This window comes from Sus scrofa, chromosome 11 (genome assembly GCF_000003025.6).
Source record: "Sus scrofa isolate TJ Tabasco breed Duroc chromosome 11, Sscrofa11.1, whole genome shotgun sequence".
NCBI classification, from domain to species: Eukaryota; Metazoa; Chordata; class Mammalia; order Artiodactyla; family Suidae; genus Sus; species Sus scrofa.
The window spans coordinates 74,615,240-74,633,442 of NC_010453.5; the positions used below are offsets into that span (position 1 = coordinate 74,615,240).

At 41.4% G+C, this 18,203-nt stretch overlaps 2 long non-coding RNA genes across 4 annotated transcripts in view; one reads left to right on the forward strand and one right to left on the reverse strand.

The window, feature by feature from the left end:
- LOC106505351 overlaps nucleotides 1,011-18,203 on the forward strand; it is a 58,809-nt gene continuing 41,616 nt past the window's right edge. The window contains exons 1-4 of one of the 3 annotated variants that reach the window (XR_002336758.1): nucleotides 1,011-4,117; nucleotides 5,350-5,478; nucleotides 7,908-8,009; nucleotides 11,788-11,942. This is a non-coding gene — a long non-coding RNA (uncharacterized LOC106505351). Of the gene's footprint in view, nucleotides 5,479-7,907; nucleotides 8,010-11,787; nucleotides 11,943-18,203 lie in introns of all 3 variants that reach the window. The other 2 variants (XR_002336756.1, XR_002336757.1) reach the window with 2 other exon arrangements.
- On the reverse strand, nucleotides 11,937-17,489 carry LOC106505353. Its single transcript, XR_001299682.2, has 3 exons — nucleotides 16,004-17,489; nucleotides 14,996-15,172; nucleotides 11,937-12,930 (listed from the first exon to the last, which is right to left on the reverse strand). It is a non-coding gene; the product is annotated as an uncharacterized LOC106505353 (long non-coding RNA).

Below are 18,203 nucleotides of genomic sequence, written 5' to 3' on the forward strand. Positions count from 1 at the left end.
CCCTGTTTAAAAAGAGTAAGAAGGTTGATGTACTAAACTGAGTTCTCACCTAGAAATCAATAGACATGAGTTCTTAAATAGTAACTTCTCTGTAACTGCAACTATGTATTGAATGTCTCTTGTACTCAGTGCTCTGCCTACATACCTCATTAACATGTGACACAAACACTAGCTCTTATTTGGATGATTAGGAAAAGAAGTGGTGACACCGATAATACTCAGGACCAAAGCCATTCTGCTGACAAATGCCTGTGTGACTCTGAGGCCCACGTTCTGATGCTTTGCCAACAAGATCCAGCTCTGCCATTACCCAGCGCTGGTATCTTGGGAAGGTCAGTGGATGGTTACAGTGTAAGCAGTGCCCTCTAGAATCACCCAATGCCGTCGCCGTGTTTCTGTGACCCTCAGTGTCTTTAGCTATAAAACAGCTGCCGTAACAGCAGTTCTGGTACCTCACAGGTGATTTGTGGTAGAATTCTCACTCAGTTCAATAAATGACACTGGTGTACATGGTTGCACTATGGGTGTATGTTAAAGCTGCTGATAGGAGTTTCAGGCGTCCATGCAGGTCCGGGGAGAGTGGAGCCCTGAAGAGGACACGGCTGCTCTGTGCCCTCACCCAACCTTGCCCTCGGCGTTTCTTCCATCAGGCTATTCCTGAGTTACATCCTTTTATCATAAAGCAGCAATCCAGTAATTTAAAAAGCAAGATGTAAATATAGTGATGCCAGTATTCTAATTCGAATTATTTTCACATAATTATTATTAGTAGTATAGATACGATTATCCTCTGATCAAACAACCCTTTTTCTTTTTCTTTCTTTTTTTTTTTTTTTTTCCTATTTTTTAGGGCCACACCTGTGGTACATGGAAGTTCCTGGGGTTGGGTCAAGTCACAGCTACAGCTGCCAGCCTACACCACGGCCATGGCAACAATGTAGCATCCGAGCTGCAGCTGCAACCTACACCACAGCTCAAGGCAACACCAGCTTCTTAACCCACTAAGCGACGCCAGGGATCAAACCCACATCCTCGTGGATACTGGTCAGGTTCATTACCACTGAGCCACAATGGGGAACTCCAAACGACCCTGCTCTGACTACGGGTCTCTCTCTTTCCATTACTTACGCACTTTAATTTTTCCCATCCTAGATTGTAGGCCTCTTTGAAGCAAGAAACTACAGATTATTCCCCATTCCAGGTATTCCTGGGGTTGTCAGTTCTAAGAGTCATCTAATTTTTTTCCAGACCTGGAATCGATTGATCTCAAACGTTGCCTTGGTTTATGTTTTAAGAATTCACTTAATTCCTCTGAATTCCAAGTTGACCCCACTGTAGCCTTGTTATTCAGACTCTTTCAGATTTCTTGGCTAAGTTCATACAGGGTCATAAACAAATGTTTTAATCATATATTTTTATAGGTCCTATTTTTATAGAACATGATTAAAATTGTTTAAAAAATATAGGACTTAACTATTTTCATTTCAACTGACAAGTATGCAGCTAAGTTTTCATTTTTATAAAATCAATATTTTTGAGCTATTTAAAATACATTCACAATATATGGACCCTAAAAAAAAGTGTTTTTGGAAGTAACATTACATACCACTGCTTTGAAGAATTCCTGTTGAAAAATGGATGCTTTAGATCTACACAGGATGGTATTTGTTCCGCAGCCACCTGGTATGGAGGGAAGAGTTCAACCTCTGAAATTTGTTCCCAGCCTTCCCCTCACCTCACCCACCCTGGGGAGGGTAAAACTCAGCTCTGGAGGGGTGGGACGTCAGGTGCATCCCCAGCTGTGATCCAGCTGGGTGTGCTCTCAGCCGGAGCAAACGCGGAAGTGTAAGCCATCTTGAATTAATCATAATTTTCTCTTGTTGGAGAAACCTCCGCAGCTGCACTGACACTTGACCTTGGGCCGAGTTCTTCTTAATGGCTCTGTGCATGGACAGAGATGGGGTGTGCTGCACAAAACTGCGATGGTGGCACAAATTCTCCCTGCTACCCAGGAAGGGAGGGGATGTGGCTTGTCCAGTCTAACCAAGGAGGGAAAGCAGAAAGAAACCAGCCTCCTCTCGTCGTTTCTCTATTTCTCCATATTGAGTTTATAACTGACGATTGACCCGTAGACATATCAGTTTGTGAGGCGTGAATAGTGCATAGCCCCTTCATGATTTGGTATTTTGAGAAACCATGATATCTCGGCATTTGGGTACCCCCCCCCCCGAGTGCCGTTCAGTGCCCACCTCCCGTGTGCCTGACCTGAGTGTCACAATTCTGGATCTTGTGCAGGATAAAAGTGACCTAACACCTGTTTTCCACATCACAGCCTCTGAGGTCTCTGTTAGATTAATGGGGCGTAGTTAATAAGTTATCAGGAAGAATGTACCCACGTATATTTTAATGGTCTTTTATCATAGCCCCACAAACTATAAAGCAATAAAACACAATAAACTCATTCTAATCTTAGGTTAAATGATTTTAAGAAACAATAGCATTCACTGGCCAGCTATGTCTGAAAGCTTTCGGTAAAAGCCAGAGTGTGATACCCTTATCTTGACTTTTTTCAGTTCATTTTCTTGAGGCCTGTGTGTTTTCTGAATGTGTCGTGAACTGTAACTTGCCTAAGGAATTCCATTGCAGTTAGAACACTGACTTCAGTGGATGCCCATATAAATAGCCTGCAGTGAAGGCATAGTTTGCATTCTACATCATGGAATGCTATGTAAAACCTAACTCTATTGAAATGCTAATTCCTGTGGCCAACATAAACTTGGGTCCTTTCCACAAAGGACGCAAAAGTAGATATTGGCAAATCAAACAAACACAGCTAGTTGGTTTAAGGGAAAAATGTAAAGTCTGCCCTATATGTTTGAGGCATTTGCGTTGACAGAATGTGTACTGTATCATTTATCCAAAGCCGAGGGAAATAGATTTCTCAACACAAATTATGAGTAAAATTCTATAATGAGTAACACATGAATCAGATGTAGCAAGAGTTAAACCAAACATAATAATTCAAAAGTAATATTTGTTTTAGATTTGGAGAAAAAAAAGAAATCCACCTGAATTATTTGTATTTCAGAAAGGCTATGCTTTCAGCAAACATGGAATACACACATAAACACATAGACACCAACACACCCACCTGCACATGCACACACAGACACACCCCATAAAGATACATAAACACACAGCATCCATTTACATACCAACATAAAGTAGTATTAACTCTTGATCTATAATTAATTGCAAACTAGTTTTTCTTTCTCTTGAATTTTTGTTCAGAGGACAAGCAAGTGATCAGCGCCTATGAGGCACACTTAGTGAATATTGGCTGACTTTGACTTAGTTGCATTAAATGAGCTCAGGACTGTGTCACAGAATCCCTGATTTAGAGAAAGCCACTTACATACTGATGGAGTGGAAGGAATAAGTACACACTTTTGATGTCAAATGCTCACCCTGTTTTCCATGGCATGTTCCACACCGACACAGATGCAGGCACAGGGGACAGAATATTCTGAAGTTGGAAAAGTGTGTCCATCACTGGCTCCTAAAGGGACACCTTTAAAACACAAAAATAAACGCCTATTTTTCTTCCCTTTGTCTCATTCTATTTTGAGCCTCTCTGACACGGTTTGGTTTTTCTAATAAATCTCCAGTGCAGAAAGGAAACAATGCCCAGGCTTCTGGAAGCAGAAGGAACTGTTAACTAAACTAAAGCAGAGAGTATTATTTTGCCCAACCTGGGGCAAAGTTAACATGAAAAGAGGAACAATTCTTAGAATGCAGTTATGTGAATTTCCAAATTCAGCCCACACTTCCACATAAAGCCCTTTGCAGAGCCCACGTTTCTCTTCCAAAAGCGTTCCTTTTAATTTTTTCCGCATTGAGGAATAAACAAACTACAGAGAGGGCGTCTATTTTTGCTCTTTAGGTTAAACGGGGAGACGCCCAGGATCTCCGTTTTCCTGAAGTTTGACCCCACTTGCATGGAAACAAGGACCGGACAAACTGTGGCATCTGCAGGGACCTCCTCTGGGCAGATGTGGAAGCGTGATGGGCCTTTCGCAGGCCCTTCCGCAGGCCCTGCCGCAGTGCCTAATCTAAGGTAAATAAGGCTTCGGTATCCTCAGGTGGAGAACCCACATTCCTGAAAGCTTTCTTGGGTCCGCAAAAATAACCAAAATAAAACGACAAGCCAGATAAGATTATCGCACAACAGACCTAAGAACTGCTTGGCATTGACGGTCAATCTCTGCAGATGCGTTCGGTCAACAAGGAGCCATAAAAGGAACCAGGGGTTCACAGAGTTTATTGGTCTCATGGAAACACAATATTGATCCGACAGGCAGGTCCACCTGATAGGCTTCAAACACTGGTCAAATAATCAGTTACTGATTTGAAGCATTCAGAAGATAATTTTAAAATAATTTCTTCGGTGTGAAAAAAAAAGAAAACACCATTTCAGTATTTCAAGCCCTGAACGGTGTGAAGACTTATGAATTGCTAATTCGAGTGATGTGTATGGTAGAGTCAAAATTCTCTTTCAAGACCGAAATCTTTATCGGAAGACGTTTAGTGTTGGATCTTTCACTGCCTTGTGAAACGGTGAAACCAGACGAAGAGCAGGGCAAATGGAAGGCGAGTTACAGATAACACAAATGCCCCCAAACATTTATTCATGTAGATTCATAGACTTTCCCCATAATTTTGCATTTATCATAGAATAAGGGGGAGTCAAGTTTTCACCATGGGATAGATTGACTTTACCTAGGTTCCAGGCACAATACAAATTTTCCTTAGATGTAACACTTTCTGAAAGCAAAGTCCTTTTGAAGTCTAGGAAAAAAGAAGAGACTCATAGAATGACTTTTCTCTGCGGACTGATCTTAGGGCTCTTGGATAAAATGGACCAGGCACAGCACTTCCATAAAAACTAGGATCATGCCGATTTTCAGCTTGCTTTTCATTTTGCAGAATAAAGAAAATCAACAAGGTTGTTTCTGACATACCCAGACCATCACTTTGTCTACCATGAAACTGTTTGTCTGACTTTAGAATCGATTTAGTATTTACAGACACCAAAATACCTTAGGAAGGTGCTTCTTAACCCACTCTGTGGGTTTCCAACCCACTCGCAGTTTGCCTTGCGTTCAGAATTTGGGCAGAGCTGCCAATTCCGTGTTAAAAAAGGAAAAAGTGAAAAGAGTTTGTTTCTGCCTCCTTGGATTCGGTTAACATCTGCCGTCTTCCTGACCTGGATTCTGACAACACAATTGCTATGAAATATTGGTTTGAACTTAAAACCAGAAATCCTGAGTGTAGTTTTCTGCCAAATAGGTGCTAGTTAAAACCAGCTGCCTGAAGCGGAACTTTTGCCTGCTTGAAGCTTTGCCTGTGAGCCGATCTCAGACTGAGCCCTTTCAAAGGAGAGCCTGCTCTGCATGTGCTTTTCCAGGATGGATGAAGGTTTGTCTATAGCCCAAACCATGTGCTATTTCTCTTCTTGTTTGTCATGGGGTTGATCCAAAACTTAAGCAGAAATAATGAATGATCGCTATATTTAGTAACTTAGAGCAAATATCTTGGGTGTGTGCGTTTGGGGGTATGAAAGAAAAGAAATGAACTATCTGTAAATCCAGGGGGCACAGCCTTGTAACACATGTTTGGGAAAGAGGCCTTAACTGTGGGCGTGTGATGGAAACTGCAAGTCAAAACAGGCTCAAATCACTCCTCTGTATAACTTTGTGCAACAGGTGGCCCTGGATCATCAAAAACAATCAAAAGTTTAACTAACAGAAAAAATTCTCCGTGGGTAGAATTGGCCACGGTCATCTCATTAAGCACACAGTTCTGTTTTCACCGTAATTAGTCATCTAATTACTCATCCAAAATTAGTTAGTGCCTTCATATGCCTAATTAATTATAATTTCATTCAAACTACCCTGTTGGTAATGCTTTTGTTCTCCGTTCCAACAAATCAAATTACTGAGGGACAGATTCGATGTGGAAATGGGTTTGGGTTGAGTCTCATCATAAACATATTAAAATATTAATGAATAAAACAGTGAGAGTATTCATTTCCATAATAAAGATAACCCCCCAGTGTTAACTATTTCCAAGGAACGCGGGTTTCAAACATTAGAGCCATGAAGTTCCTAGAACCTCCGATTGAGAGCTAAGGTTGAAAGAATAAGATCTGGGTTCAAATCCATCCATGACTGGGAAGAAGTCCTGTGTACACGGGACTGAAAATGCATGTGTAACACAGCAAACCTGGGGTGTTCACTGCTGTTGGTCCACTGTTCATGGCTAACCAGCAAAGACGATTCTAAAAAGATCATCGGAATGTTGTTTGATAGTTAAGTGTTTTTCCCAGGAAAAATAGTAAACAGCTGTTTGTTGAGACAGTGCATGCACTAGTTGCTACTCTGAGGGTTTGAATTTTGGCTCATTTCGTCCTCACAGTTGGCCTTTGAAGTGGGCACTGTCATTGGCCTCATTTCACAGAAGAAGCAACTGAGGCACAGGTTAGACCACTTCCTTGAGGCCACCGGAGGGGAGCAATAAAGAACTGTTTTTCTTTGTGTGTGTTTGTTTGTTTTGCTTTTTAGGGCCACACCTGAGCCTTATGGAGGTTCCCAAGCTAGGAGTCCAATCAGAGCTGTAGCCGCCGGTCTACACCAGAGCCACAGCAACACAGGATCCGAGCCGTATCCACGACCCACACCACAGCTCATGGCAACGCCGGATGCTTAACCCACTGAGCAAGGCCAGGGATCAAACCTGCAACTTCATGGTTCCTAGTTGGATTGTTTCTGCTGCACCACAACAGGAACTCCAAAGAACTGTTTTTCTTCACTAAAAATAGAATTACTGTATGATCCAGCAGTGCCACTCCTGCACATATACCAGGACAACACAATGATTCCAAAGGATACATGCACCTCAGTGTTCATTGCAGCACCAGTCACAAGAGCCAAGACTTGGAAACAACCTAAATGTCCACCCACAGATGAATGAATGAAGATGCGGTACGTATTTACAATGGAATATTAGCCATAAAGAAGAAGGAAAAAATGTCCTTTGCAGCAACATGGATAGACCTAGATATTATCACATTAAGTGAAGTAAATCAGAAAGAGAAGGATAAATACCATGATATCACTTATACATGGAATCTGAAAGATCGCACAGAGGAACCCATCTGCAAAACAGAAACAGACCCATGGACAAGGAGAGCAGACGAGGGAATGGGATGCACTGGGAGTTTGGGGTTAGTCTATGTAAACTATTACATTTTCTTTTCTGTCTTTTCTCTTTTTAGGGCCGCACCTGTGGCATACGGAGGTTCTCAGGCCAAGGGTCCAAATGGAACCGCAGCTGCCAGCCTACACCACAGCCACAGCAACGCCAGATCCAAGCCAGGCCTTCAACCCACACCACAGCTCATGGCAACGCCGGATCCCCAACCCACCAAGTGAGGCCAGGGACCGAACCCGAAACCCCATGTTTCCTAGCCAGACTCATTTCCACTGCACCACGACGGGCACTCCTATTACATTTATAATGGATAGAAAACAAGGTCCTACTGTACAGAACAGGGAACCCTATCCAATCTCTTCTGACAGACCAGGATGGGAAGGAATACTGAAAAAAAGAAAATATGTATGTTTATAACTAGGCCACTTTGCTGTACAACAGAAATTAGTACAACATTGCAAATCAACTGTACTGCAATTTTCTAAAAAGAACTCTTTCCTTAGAAAGTCAGCCTTCATGCACTCTTTTATGAGTTTTGTCTGGGAAGCGTTGTGGAAATAAAGCACCTCTGATTATGAAGATTGATCACAAAGAATATGAATAGGGGTTTGCTCCTTTTTTCGTCTCCTTTTTAGGGCATACTGGTATTTGCATCCATTTTCAAGCCTGACCATGGAAAAGGATTCAGACTGATGCCCAATGCCTGCCGCAAAGTCTACGTGTCCTAGTGGGACAAGGTATGAGGTCGTAATCTCATCTTTTGGAAACTCTCAAGGACAGTCATTGAGATGCCTGCTTTGAAGTCAATCTGTCTTCTGCCAGGGAAGGAGAAGATGAAATGAGGAAGAGAGGGCTGGTTGCATTCAGCAATTTCTGTGAGAAAGACAGTGATGGGACCCATCTTGTAATTGCCTCTCCAAGACCTGATTGCTAGCCTGACAAATGTCCCCATTCCTGAAGTCCTGGGCAACTTTAGCATGGCCTAGGGCTGGCCTTTAATGGCCATTTCTATCTTGCTCTTCTAACTTAGGACGTCTTTGGGATTAGCCAACACCATCTAAAATAGTTTGTATGCAAGAGTTCCCTGCTTCATGACCTAGTTAAAAAGAATGCCAGCATGTATAAAATATATGCATTTCCATGCTGATTGGACCATTGTGGGGTTAAAGAAAGGGCAGCCTGATCCCATGGCCAGAGCACCCTCGGAGGCCTGATTTCAGGTCCCAAGTTTGCATCTAATTAGCAGCGTGACTTGGGCGAGGCTCGTAACGTCCCTGTACCTCTATTCCTCTTCTGCAAGATGAAGGGATTGACTTCTTTCAGATCTAAAAATGTACCACGTGAATGACCTGGCAAAAAATGATTTCCCTTCAATTGCTCTATGCACGAATAGTAATACAAACAGAAATAGTAATGAACATATCATGATAGTAATGAATAATAATAAAGAACACCGGGGATGCTGTGGGGCCGTCAGTGAAAGGATGATTTTGATAATGTGAAATGACTCGATGAATGAAATGACTTAGATGTGTGATCTAATATTACAGCACGTGGTTACCTTTCCCCCTCCGCACTCAAAAGTAGCAGTTAAATACATTCCCCAACTGCTTTATGTGCAAGACCCTACCATGAATTGGGGCCATTTCATTTCTAACTATACTGTAAACCATGTTAAAAAAAATCTACTCTTTAAAAAACTGGGCCACTGATTCATCTTCGTATTAGAGTTATAAAAGGAAAAATTTAAACTCTTCAAGGGAAAGAGACAAAGCAAGAGAACCCAGTTACCCAGCTGAAATCATACAAATACCAGTTTGAACACCCAGCCTCAGAACAATAGGCCTTGTAACGAATTACCCCTTTTCCATAAAAGGCCTGTTTCTATCCCCTGGTTTGCTATTTTCTCCCAAGGTTGCCATCCATCTGAGCTATAAAGAAATGATGCATTGCCTTCCTTTCCTTGTCTCCACCTTTTGAATTCAGTACAAAAATTAAACCATTCATTTTCAATTTTCTCAAGAGTTTTCTTGCCTTGCTGAATGTGCTTATGAGAAGAAAGGAAAGGAAAGAGTGAAGGTGAAATATACAAAGAAGCTAGAGAAAATCGGAAAGGTGATAAAAACGTGAAAGAGTAAAGTGAGAAGGGGAGAGGCTCAAAGCAAAGAGAATCCAAAAATTAAAAGTGAGGGAAAGGGGCCGCAACGCGGGAGTCGGAGCTCATCTTTCTCCATTTGTTAGTTTCCCACATCCGCGTCTCCTCCCCTTTCATCTTCCCTTCCTCCTGTTTCTGATTGTGCCCTTCAGAACTCCAGGAACTAGAAAGGCTCCTTGTCTTTCTTCCCAGATCCTCTTTGAATGATGAAATCATATCAAGTCTTGGCATAATTGCTCTGTGCTGTTCAAAAACCACTTTCTTGAACGGAGCTTTATACTTTATTCGTTTCAGCTGTTAATGTGTGTATAATACGCCTTCATTCCCAATTATTTTGTCACCATTTTGTTAAGTGTCCACGATCTACATTTGAACTAAGACACTTTAATTATCAAATTAACACAATTTCATGGTTGATATGTTCAATTTCTCACCACTGGACTTTTTAATTTTCTTTTCCTTTTTTTTTTTTTTATTTTTTATTAACTGGCTCCTTTCTGGTCTTTTCCTCTAATCACACAGAGGTGAATAATACCCTTGTTTTACATTCAAGAAGACTTTCCATAAATAACCAGGCCTTAAGGGTTGCCCATTCTTGTAACAATATTTTCCTTGTAGTCTTTCTTCCTTGATTTCTCACCCATTAATGACATTTATTTATTCACAGGTTAGGATCTTCAGTTCAGTTGGAGCTATAAAAATTGTCATAGCTTTTTTACAACTAATTGCTTGAACTCAGCAGTTGCATGTACAAAAAGAAAGGAGTTTTGCATTAATGAAAAGAAAAGGGGCATCTAAAACTCTGGCTGACTTTAAATTATGAAAAAAAGAGAAAGATGGGTTATTTTTTTAAGTTGTCAAACAGAAACGATGGAAATGAAGGAGTAATGGCTGGATAAAAAAGAAAGTAATTACAAGATCTGGAATAATTAATTTCTTAAATTCTCTGTAGGGCTTACTCATTGTGAAGTACTTTGCGCAGCTTCTATCGTGGATTAAGGGACCTGAACACACTTGTTTCTACACACGAGGATGGCAGTTTGCCCCCTGCGGTATTCAGGGCTGCCTCTGAGCAGATTCAGAGGCAAAGTGACCATCACAATTCTTTTTTTTTTTTGGTCTTTTTGGTCTTTTTGCCATTTCTTGGGCCGCTCCCGCGGCATATGGAGGTTCCCAGGCTAGGGGTTGAATCGGAGCTGTAGCCACCAGCCTATGCCAGAGCCACAGCAACGCAGGATCCAAGCCGCATCTGCAACCTACACCACAGCTCACGGCAACGCCAGATCGTTAACCCACTGAGCGAGGGCAGGGATCGAACCCGCAACCTCATGGTTCCTAGTCAGATTCGTTAACCACTGCGCCACGACGGGAACTCCCGACCATCACGATTCTTGAGTTTAGAAATTCATTCAAGGACACCAAGCTGGCTGGGTGGATCTGCGTGCACTGCCATCTTGACAAGCATCATTTCCAACAGCCTTATTGAGGTATAATTTACATACCATAAAATGTACCCTTTGAAGTATATGAGTCGATGAAGGCAGTAAATTTACAGAATTATGCAAACTTTATCATAATCCAGATCTGGAACGTTTCCATCATCCCCCCAATTCTCTGTACTCATTTCCTGTCATCTGCATTTTTGCCCTCTGGCCCCAGGCGTCACTAATCTTTATATATTTGCCTTTACACATCCTTCATGTAAACAGAATCATGCAGTATGTGGTCTTTGTGTCTGATTTCTGCACTTAACCTCAATTTACAGCTGTTCTTCCAACAGGTTTTGGTCTAAATTACGGTTCCTCCTATAATCAGTTTTGCTGAGATCTGCTCTGTTGTGTGGTACCCTTTACTGCTTATAAGGATGAACAAACACCACATCGTGCTGGGGTGAAGAGATAAATTTTATTTTTTACACTTTTAAAAGTTATTGTTGATTTACAGTGTTGTGCCAATTTATGGGGCCCAGAAGAGATAATTTTTAAATGATCAAAAGAATATTACCAAGGGTGAGAAGTGAGAGCAAGCACAACTCCAAGAGTGGGTTGGGTCTACATAAAAATATTTGTTTAGAAGGAAGAAATGTCAGCATTTAGTGTACATTTAGTGTATTAGCATTTTAAAACACTGCAAAAGTGTAACATTGACGTGTGACTTTTTCTGAAGGTATTCTTTTCCAGAGTGTATTATTATTTTTAATTTTTAAAAGAAAATGACAAGCAGTTCTTCTGAAGTATTTTGTTATGGTTACTGAATTTGAAATTGGCTTCTTTGTAGAAGACAATGGAATTTTTTTATAAAAGTCTTCATTTGTTGAGAGGTTTGACTGCTCAAAATCATAGCATTTTATGTTTTTACAGATTCAGGATTGTTTCAGGGGAGAAATCCTGGCTGAAATTCAGTGGGACACATCTACACTCTTGAAATGAATGTACAAGGTATTGGGACCCTCCACTGGAATGAGCTGTGGCAACACCCAGGGCCAGCTGAGCCATATTGGAGCCCAGAGTGAAAGGTAAACATGTGTCCTTATGTCCATGCGTTCATTACTTTTAAAATAGATTTTATTTTTCAACACAGCTTTTGGTTCACAGAAAAATTAAAAAGACAGTCCAGAGAGTTTTCATCTCCGTCCTTGCCCTGTTTCCCCTGTTATTAATGTAACATCTTACATCAGCTCTGTACATTCGTTATGATGAATAAACCAATATTGCTATTCTATCATTAACTAAAATCCATAGCTTACTCAGATTGCTCTAGTTTTGTTTGTCTGTTTGTTTGTTTTGTTTCTTTCTTTATGGCCTTACCTGCTGCATATGGAAGTTCCCAGCCTTGGGGTCGAATCAGAGCTTCAGCTGCCGGCCTATACCACAGCCACAGCAACACGGGATCCAAGCTGCATCTTCAACCTACACCACCGCTCACTCATGGCAACACCAGATACTTAACCCACTGAGCGAGACCAGGCATCGAACCCACATCCTCACAGAGAGTAAACTGGGTTCTTAACCTTCTGAGCCACAATGCGGACTCCAAGATTGCTTTAGTTTTAACTCACCACCTTCTTTCTGATCGAGGATCTCGTCCAGGATGCCGCATAACGCATCATCCTCATGTCTCCTTGGGCTCTTCTTGGCTGAGATAATTTCTTAGACTTGGTTTTGGTGCCCTAGACAGTCCCGAGAAGGACTTGTCAATTATTTTGTAGGATTCCCCTCTATTGGAATTTGTCTAGTGGGTTTTTTCCCCACAACATGTGACTGGAACGATGAGTTTTGAGGAGGAAGCCCACGGAAGTGACATCCATTCTTGCATCATATCAGGGGTACGTGCTGGCAACAGGAGTTATCACCGTTGAGTCCGACCTTGATGGCATGACTGAGGTTGAGTCTGTCAGGTTTCTCCACTGGAAAGTTACTTTCCCCCTATTTCCACGCTGTCCTTTTTGAGAAGTCACTCACCACAGCCAATATTTCAGCAGAGAGAGATTCCGCTCCACCTCCCTGAGGGTAGAATATCCACATAAATCATTTGGACATTTGTCTATTCTCCCTTATTTATTTATTTACTCACTTACTGTATTAGTACGAGCACATAGGTGTTTGGATGTTTATTTTATACTCTGGCTTATACCCCCATGTACTCGAAATTGTTGCTCAAATTGTTGCAGTTTGGGCCTCAAGAGCTCCTTTGCTTGGCACCCACATCACAGAGGTAGGGCTTTTTTTTGCAGGGGCGGGGGTGTGCTTTTTTGTTTTCTGGCACCACCAGTTGCTACAGGCTCAGCATGTATACTTACTGCCCCACCATAAATTCAGCCAGTTCTCCAGGGAGCCCTGATTCCCCTTCCTAGCGAATGGTTTTAGAAACCAAGGGTGTGGGCACTGGGTGTGTTTGTTGCTGCTGGGGTATCATTGCTTCAGTTTCCTTCAGCTGATAAAGCAAGGAAATATATGCGTGCCCTTGGTATTTTGAAATAAGAAAATACACTTTTAGTAAGAGCACCTGGTAATCTGGAAATAAATGATTCTGCATGGATAATATACTCACTTCTGATTTGTTTTCATGTTAAACTATGTAAATATTTCAGGTTAAATATTTTCCCAGGTAATTCCATTTAGGATAATTTCATTCAGTGGATATTTTCATAAGATTCTTTTGAATGTTTTCTAGGGAAATTAAATTTATATGCTGCAAATTTGTAGCCCTTCTCAGTTTACTTTAATTTGCTGCAAAATATTAATTTACTTAATTAAAAATAGGAGTTCCATCAAATGATGTTTATGCGAAATCAATTAATTTCAAAATGTAATGATAAAAGATCACATTTAAATCCTAAATACCTTTGGACTTCTCACCATTTAATGTATTTGACTCATCCTTTGCTTTTATAGGAATGATTTACAGTATCTTCCAATTCAGAAGCTTTGTTTTGAATTACCACATTTTGCTAAAAGATTCACAAGCTGATTTTGGGGGTAGGATGCTTAGTTTATCAGTGATGTGATTGCAGAGTTTCTTTTCTTTTTTTTTTTTTTGGTCTTTTTAGGGCTGCACCTGTGCAATATGGAGGTTTCCAGGCTAGGGGTCGAATCGGAGCTGCAGCTGCCAGCCTACACCACAGCCACAGCAACACCAGATCTGAGCCATGTCTTTGACCTACACCACAGCTCACAGCAATGCCAGATCCTTAACACACCGAGCCAGGTCAGGGATCAAACCTGCATCCTCATGAATGCTAGTCGGGTGCGCCAACCACTGAACCATGACAGGAACTCCGTGATTAAAGATTTTCAAGTTATTTTCTGAGTTCTCAGCGTGGCTCAGCGGAAACAAATCTGCTAGCATCCATGAGGATGCAGGTTTGATCCCTGGCCTGGCTCGGTGGGTTAAGGATCCGGCATTGCCGTGAGCTGTGGTGCAGGTTGCAGAAGTGTCTTAGATCTGCCGTTGCTGTGGCTGTGGTGTAGGCCACTGGCCACAGCTCCAAATAGACCCCTAGCCTGGGAACTTCCATATGCTGTGGGTGTGGCCCTAAAAAGACCAAAAAAAAAAAAAAGATTTTAAAGTTATTTTGAATAAAATTGCAACCAAAATATAAAGATCTTAGTATTACAAAAGCTCAATACCACTTAGGTATTAAGTTGATATTCTTCAGGGCTTCAAACATTTTAAAACCTGAATAATGACATGTAGCAAATGAACTGCCATGTTGACATATTTTTTAAATTCCCATCAGCTTTCTTCAAAAATTTTAGAGTTAAGCTTCCAGGACGAATAAAATTGTTATCTTTCTATATTTGAACTATTGAACTTATTTGGATGCCAGTTATGAATTATGGGTACATTACAGCCAAGTTCACAGATACCCTAATTTAGTAAAAACATTGTTTTCCCACCATGCTGTCCTTGCCCAAAATTTATGTAGTGTTATCACTAAAAGCAAACATACCAAAAACCAACAAAAATACATTATCTTATCTTCAACATTGAACTTCTTATTTGATTTTGTAACAGCATTTGCAATCGTGCTTCACCTTTGACAGAATTAATTTCCAAAAGTCTTACTTTGATTCTGTGAACTGGATGAAAAATCAGAACGCTTATTGGGATCAGCTCCTTTTCCCTCTGCAGCATCTGATGGCACTGGCATGAAAATGGCACCGTATAACTCTTTGACACATTCCTCTGCCAATGGAGCCAATGCATGAACCCACTCCTCTTTTTGTTGGTACAAATGGAAATCTGGAATTAAAAAGAAATAAGTGAAATTAGTTGAAACAGGAGTCACTGAGCTAAAGGAAACAGTATGTTTCATTAAATAATATGAAGTAGACTTTTCTCTTTATATTATTAATGTATAGTTGATTTGCAATCTGTGCCCATGTCTGCTGTCCGGCAAAGTGCCATAGTCATACACATATATACACTCCCTTTCTCTTATTATCTCCTATCATGGTCTATCCTAAGAGACTGGACACAGTTCCCTGTGCCGTAGAGCAGGCCCTCATTGCCCATCCATTCTAAATGTAATAGTTTGCATCTACTAACCTCAAGCCCGCGTCCATCCCACTCCCTCCCGCCTCCCCCTTGGCAATCACCAGTCTGTTCTCTATGTAAAATGGACCTTTTCTAAAGCCTTTAAATAATATTTGGGTCAAGCCTCAAAAGTAAAAATAACGTTCAAGGAAGATGTTGACGCTTGTCTAAGAGCTGCTGGTGGTGTTTTCAGCCCTGCTCCTCGGCGCTTTATAGATGGTAAACGTTGAAAACCAACCCCGTCCACACAAGTGCATCATCACCTTTCTTGCAAAATGGAAACCCAGCACCCCATTTTCATTGAAAATGAACTTTGTTTCCCCGAAGTAGTCATTGAAAAAGAAAAAGCAGTATCCCAAAACAATCATAGTTGTGGTTTGTTGCTCTGTACGTTGAAGAAGGCACAAACTCCTCTCTATCTGCTGGATGTCAGGACAGCTCAGGCCTTATTTCTTACTCATATTTTCACATCATCTCGCCCAGAATTTCTCACATTTCCCATTGAGTTGGATGCCTTGCTGCTCGGTGGCTTCATACCTTTTGTTGCACAAGGTGGCAGTGGCTGTTTGGGGTTGGCAGGCTGACACAGTGATGCCAGATTCTTCCATACTGCTCTGGAGACCAGAGGAGTTGTTAGCCGACCCAATCTGCTGGAGCCTGAATCCACTTGTTTGTAATGAATATCCTGCATGCTGCCCCCAAAGGAAAACCAAGATATACGTCATCCTGGTTGTCTTATGCATGTGCTTTAGCTGTGGAGAATAAGGACCAGAATCGCCCACTCTGGGGCTCATGGACCACAAGGGACCTCGGAGTGGGTTTCAGGGAGATCACAAGCCTCCTAAAATAGTGCACATAGTGCTGTGGGTGGGTGGTCATAGCTTCCACCAAATTCCCAAGGAGGATAACTGTTATGAAGAAAAATGGTCTGGAGTTCCCCTTGTGGCTCACTGGGTTCAGGGCCCGACCTAGTGTCCGTGAGGGTGCAAGTTCGATTCCTGGCCTCGCTGAGGGGGAAAAGGATCAGAAATAGATATTGATCAAATCACAGATTACTTGCCTGGGAGACAAGCCAGCAAGAGAGGTGAGAATTCAAAGAAGGGAACCGAGGGGAGCAGATACCACGACGGCATGTTTAATGGTTCAAGGAAAGGAGAATGCATTCTGGGAAGGAATGTTAAAACTCATATTTTAAAGAGTTTTAAAATGAAAAATTTTGGAAACATTATCACATTTTGAAAAGCCAATAGTTTTCATTTGTTTCTAAGCAGCAGGAACCAAGTGACCAAAGGTATTGTGGTACATCAGATAAATGGCCAGGACAAGGGCTCTACTTGAGAATACCACTCCCCCCCCCCAAAAAAAAAGATCTTTATAAATATTTTCAATACAAAAGTTTCTGGAACACATCTACTTCAAAGAAATCTCTGGAAGTACCAGAGGCAAATTTATCTCCTGTGAAATCATAAATGTATAATTCCAAAGGTGTTGGCTTTATGACACACTTTTTCAGTCTCTATTTGGGGTCCTTCTCTATCATTTTTAATTTTAATTTTTTAAAAAAAAATGGTACTATATTTTTTACCAGTTGGAAGGATTAACTGCAGTTGGTTTCTTTGAATACTCTTTAGCTGTTAGGTCATAAGTGAGCCTTTTCTCAATATAAACCCCTGAGGCCCTTAAATCACAACATTTGTTATATCCTACATACCCTAAGGAGAAATCATCTCCTTACCGCTGCTGCCTCCATCTGCCCGGCAGGCATGGTAAGCCAAGTCAAGGAGACTTTCTAGGTTTCCCTTAATTAATTCTCTAATCTGCTGCTGTTGGTGTTGAGAAAAATCAATCACACTGTAGCTATGGGAAAAAAAAATGGTTCAGTGTGTAATTTCAGTGAATTTAAAAGCTGAGCTAACTACTACAAGGACCTAAGATTATATTTATTCAAGAGTAATAGATTTCTAGGAGTTCCCATTGCGGTGCGGTGGTTAACAAATCCGACTAGGAGCCATGAGGTTGCAGGCTCGATCCCTGGCCTTGCTCAGTGGGTTAAGGATCCAGCGTTGCCATGAGCTGTGGTGTAGGTCACAGATGAGGCTTGGATCCCGTGTTGCTGTGACTCTGGCATAGGCCGGTGACTACAGCTCTGATTAGACCCCTAGCCTGGGAACCTCCATATGCCACGGGAGCGGCCCTAGAAAAGACAAAAAAAAAAAAAAGAGTAATAGATTTCTTTAGAGTTCTATCTGTTATCTGCACAGCTCAGCTCTTTTGGGGGTATATTGTTGAAGGACTATGGAAACAATCATTTTTACTTAGATTTTACAAGTAATTATTTACATGCAAACATGATAAAAAATTTCCAAACTATTTTGCCCCCCCTTTTTTTGTCTTTTTTTTTTTTTAGGGACACACCCTCAGCATATGGAGGTTCCCAGGCTAGGGGTCCAATCAGAGCTGTTGCTGCCAGCCTCCGCCAGAGCCACAGCAATGCCAGATCCGAGCCTCATCTGTGACCTACAGCATAGCTCACGGCAACACCAATCCTTAACCCGCTGAATGAGGCCAGGGATCGAACCCGCAACCTCATGGTTCCTAGTTGGATTCGATTCCACTGCGCCACGACAGGAACTCCTATTTTGTGCTTTTTATATAAGCCAGTGATACTCTGGATCATCAATATATGTGTAAAGACAGGCTTATAAATGTAAGTTGATATATAAAATACATCAATATA